The 5,000-nt window shown below is 54.4% G+C and overlaps 1 non-coding gene across 1 annotated transcript in view; it reads right to left on the bottom strand.

The window, feature by feature from the left end:
- The window catches only part of LOC144420308 (small subunit ribosomal RNA), a 1,810-nt gene extending 227 nt beyond the window's left edge, over positions 1–1,583 (bottom strand). The window contains exon 1 of the ribosomal RNA XR_013474661.1: positions 1–1,583. This exon is cut by the window's left edge and continues 227 nt beyond it. This is a non-coding gene — a ribosomal RNA (small subunit ribosomal RNA).
- Positions 1,584–5,000: the final 3,417 nt, after the last annotated feature.

Here is a 5,000-nt window from a genome sequence, read left to right on the forward strand (position 1 = left end):
TTCCTCGTTCAAGGGAAACAATTGCAAGTCCCTATCCCAATCACGAATGAGGTTCAACGGGTTACCCGGACCTTTCGGCCTAGGTTAGACACTCGCTGCTTCACTCAGTGTAGCGCGCGTGCGGCCCCGGACATCTAAGGGCATCACAGACCTGTTATTGCTCAATCTCGTGTGGCTAAACGCCACTAGTCCCTCTAAGAAGTTAGACGCCGACCGAGAAGGTCGCGTAACTATTTAGCATGCCAGAGTCTCGTTCGTTATCGGAATTAACCAGACAAATCGCTCCACCAACTAAGAACGGCCATGCACCACCACCCACAGAATCAAGAAAGAGCTCTCAATCTGTCAATCCTACCTGTGTCCGGGCCGGGTGAGTTTCCCCGTGTTGAGTCAAATTAAGCCGCAGGCTCCACTCCTGGTGGTGCCCTTCCGTCAATTCCTTTAAGTTTCAGCTTTGCAACCATACTTCCCCCGGAACCCAAAGACTTTGGTTTCCCGGAAGCTGCCGGAAAGGTCGTCATGGTAACGCCTCCCGATCGCTAGTTGGCATCGTTTATAGTCAGAACTAGGACGGTATCTGATCGTCTTCGAACCTCTGACTTTCGCTCTTGATTAAAGAAAACATTCTTGGCGAATGCTTTCGCAGTAGTTCGTCTTCCGCCGATCCAAGAATTTCACCTCTAACGGCAGAGTACGGACGCCCCCGTCTGTCCCTCTTAATCATTACCTCGTGCTCCGAAAACCAACAAAATAGAACCGAGGTCCTATTCCATTATTCCATGCAACACTATGCAGGCGAACAGCCTGCTTTGAACACTCTAATTTTTTCAAAGTAAACTTATCGGCCACCGCCGACACTCAGTCAAGAGCACCGACGGAGAACCGAAGGTGAGGCGAACGCAACCAGTGACACGCCTTGCGACGGACCGGCGGCGCTCGCCCAAAATCCAACTACGAGCTTTTCAACCGCAACAACTTTAGCATACACTCTTGGAGCTGGAATTACCGCGGCTGCTGGCACCAGACTTGCCCTCCAATGGATACTCTTTAAGAGTTTTAGGATGTACTCATTCCAATTACAGGGCCTCGTTAGAGTCCTGTATTGTTATTTTTCGTCACTACCTCCCCGTGTCGGGAATGGGTAATTTGCGCGCCTGCTGCCTTCCTTGGATGTGGTAGCCGTTTCTCAGGCTCCCTCTCCGGAATCGAACCCTGATTCCCCGTTACCCGTTATCACAAAGGTAGGCACGTAGCGTACCTTCGACAGTTGATAGGGCAGACACTTGAATGATACGTCGTCGGTGCAGAGACCGTACGATCCGCGTGGTTATCCAGAGTCATCAAACGTCACAGGACGAACCCGGTCGGTTTTGATCTGATAAAAGCGCGCCTCCCGAAGTCGGCGCTTAATGCATGTATTAGCTCTAGAATTACCACAGTTATCCACTTCGCTTACGAGACCAAATAAACCAAGACTGATTTAATGAGCCATTCGCAGTTTCGCTTTACGAGAACTCGTACTTGCACCTGCATGGCTTAATCTTTGAGACAAGCATATCACTACTTGCAGGATCAACCAGATAGCTGCGACAGCTGCGCTCGGCCCTTGCTGGGCCGCCCGGCGCGTGCTCGTCGCATTCGTTTAAGACCGAGGCGATCGCCTGCGGCCGTACTCAGCTTCGACAGTCGCTGGCCGCGACGTCCACGCTCTCGCCGGCAGTGCCAGGCGGAGCGATTTGCGTTTTTTCTTTGCTCGCCCTCTCTCGGGCTCGATCCATTCAGTTTCGCACAAACAAGAGCTCTGCCGGCCGCCTGCAGCGGTGCCTAAAACCCGGGCATAACAATGCGACCGTTCTGCTAGGCCGACAAGCGCTCAAGCCAGACGCTCGATCGAACGCCCCCTACATATTAGTCGAGACAACGGCTCGCTCATTAGCATCGCGTTTGTACTTTAACTTTTTTCGGCTCGGCTTCTTTCGACGCCGATGCCGGCGACGCAGCACTCTCTCGCCCGCCAGCCACCGAGAAAAGGGTGCGCTCCGACCGGCCCCGCACCGCTCTTTCTTGGCTCATTCGAAATTACTGTCTTTCGCTCTGACATGCCTTACCTAGGGTTAGGTTAGTATGCTTGCACGTTTGTACTTTAACTTTTTTCGGCTCGGCTTCTTTCGACGCCGATGCCGGCGACGCAGCACTCTCTCGCCCGCCAGCCACCGAGAAAAGGGTGCGCTCCGACCGGCCCCGCACCGCTCTTTCATGGCTCATTCGAGTTTACTGTCTTTCGCTCTGACATGCCTTACCTAGGGTTAGGTTAGTATGCTTGCACGTTTGTACTTTAACTTTTTTTGGCTCGGCTTCTTTCGACGCCGATGCCGGCGACGCAGCACTCTCTCGCCCGCCAGCCACCGAGAAAAGGGTGCGCTCCGACCGGCCCCGCACCGCTCTTTCTTGGCTCATTCGAAATTACTGTCTTTCGCTCTGACATGCCTTACCTAGGGTTAGGTTAGTATGCTTGCACGTTTGTACTTTAACTTTTTTCGGCTCGGCTTCTTTCGACGCCGATGCCGGCGACGCAGCACTCTCTCGCCCGCCAGCCACCGAGAAAAGGGTGCGCTCCGACCGGCCCCGCACCGCTCTTTCTTGGCTCATTCGAAATTACTGTCTTTCGCTCTGACATGCCTTACCTAGGGTTAGGTTAGTATGCTTGAACGTTTGTACTTTAACTTTTTTCGGCTCGGCTTCTTTCGACGCCGATGCCGGCGACGCAGCACTCTCTCGCCCGCCAGCCACCGAGAAAAGGGTGCGCTCCGACCGGCCCCGCACCGCTCTTTCATGGCTCATTCGAGTTTACTGTCTTTCGCTCTGACATGCCTTACCTAGGGTTAGGTTAGTATGCTTGCACGTTTGTACTTTAACTTTTTTTGGCTCGGCTTCTTTCGACGCCGATGCCGGCGACGCAGCACTCTCTCGCCCGCCAGCCACCGAGAAAAGGGTGCGCTCCGACCGGCCCCGCACCGCTCTTTCTTGGCTCATTCGAAATTACTGTCTTTCGCTCTGACATGCCTTACCTAGGGTTAGGTTAGTATGCTTGCACGTTTGTACTTTAACTTTTTTTGGCTCGGCTTCTTTCGACGCCGATGCCGGCGACGCAGCACTCTCTCGCCCGCCAGCCACCGAGAAAAGGGTGCGCTCCGACCGGCCCCGCACCGCTCTTTCTTGGCTCATTCGAAATTACTGTCTTTCGCTCTGACATGCCTTACCTAGGGTTAGGTTAGTATGCTTGCACGTTTGTACTTTAACTTTTTTCGGCTCGGCTTCTTTCGACGCCGATGCCGGCGACGCAGCACTCTCTCGCCCGCCAGCCACCGAGAAAAGGGTGCGCTCCGACCGGCCCCGCACCGCTCTTTCATGGCTCATTCGAGTTTACTGTCTTTCGCTCTGACATGCCTTACCTAGGGTTAGGTTAGTATGCTTGCACGTTTGTACTTTAACTTTTTTTGGCTCGGCTTCTTTCGACGCCGATGCCGGCGACGCAGCACTCTCTCGCCCGCCAGCCACCGAGAAAAGGGTGCGCTCCGACCGGCCCCGCACCGCTCTTTCTTGGCTCATTCGAAATTACTGTCTTTCGCTCTGACATGCCTTACCTAGGGTTAGGTTAGTATGCTTGCACGTTTGTACTTTAACTTTTTTCGGCTCGGCTTCTTTCGACGCCGATGCCGGCGACGCAGCACTCTCTCGCCCGCCAGCCACCGAGAAAAGGGTGCGCTCCGACCGGCCCCGCACCGCTCTTTCTTGGCTCATTCGAAATTACTGTCTTTCGCTCTGACATGCCTTACCTAGGGTTAGGTTAGTATGCTTGCACGTTTGTACTTTAACTTTTTTCGGCTCGGCTTCTTTCGACGCCGATGCCGGCGACGCAGCACTCTCTCGCCCGCCAGCCACCGAGAAAAGGGTGCGCTCCGACCGGCCCCGCACCGCTCTTTCTTGGCTCATTCGAAATTACTGTCTTTCGCTCTGACATGCCTTACCTAGGGTTAGGTTAGTATGCTTGCACGTTTGTACTTTAACTTTTTTCGGCTCGGCTTCTTTCGACGCCGATGCCGGCGACGCAGCACTCTCTCGCCCGCCAGCCACCGAGAAAAGGGTGCGCTCCGACCGGCCCCGCACCGCTCTTTCTTGGCTCATTCGAGTTTACTGTCTTTCGCTCTGACATGCCTTACCTAGGGTTAGGTTAGTATGCTTGCACGTTTGTACTTTAACTTTTTTCGGCTCGGCTTCTTTCGACGCCGATGCCGGCGACGCAGCACTCTCTCGCCCGCCAGCCACCGAGAAAAGGGTGCGCTCCGACCGGCCCCGCACCGCTCTTTCTTGGCTCATTCGAAATTACTGTCTTTCGCTCTGACATGCCTTACCTAGGGTTAGGTTAGTATGCTTGCACGTTTGTACTTTAACTTTTTTCGGCTCGGCTTCTTTGGACGCCGATGCCGGCGACGCAGCACTCTCTCGCATGCCAGCCACCGAGAAAAGGGTGCGCTCCGACCGGCCCCGCACCGCTCTTTCTTGGCTCATTCGAAATTACTGTCTTTCGCTCTGACATGCCTTACCTAGGGTTAGGTTAGTATGCTTGCACGTTTGTACTTTAACTTTTTTTGGCTCGGCTTCTTTCGACGCCGATGCCGGCGACGCAGCACTCTCTCGCCCGCCAGCCACCGAGAAAAGGGTGCGCTCCGACCGGCCCCGCACCGCTCTTTCTTGGCTCATTCGAAATTACTGTCTTTCGCTCTGACATGCCTTACCTAGGGTTAGGTTAGTATGCTTGCACGTTTGTACTTTAACTTTTTTTGGCTCGGCTTCTTTCGACGCCGATGCCGGCGACGCAGCACTCTCTCGCCCGCCAGCCACCGAAAAAAGGGTGCGCTCCGACCGGCCCCGCACCGCTCTTTCATGGCTCATTCGAGTTTACTGTCTTTCGCTCTGACATGCCTTACCTAGGGTTAGGT

This window comes from Styela clava, chromosome 2 (genome assembly GCF_964204865.1).
Source record: "Styela clava chromosome 2, kaStyClav1.hap1.2, whole genome shotgun sequence".
Taxonomy (NCBI): domain Eukaryota; kingdom Metazoa; phylum Chordata; class Ascidiacea; order Stolidobranchia; family Styelidae; genus Styela; species Styela clava.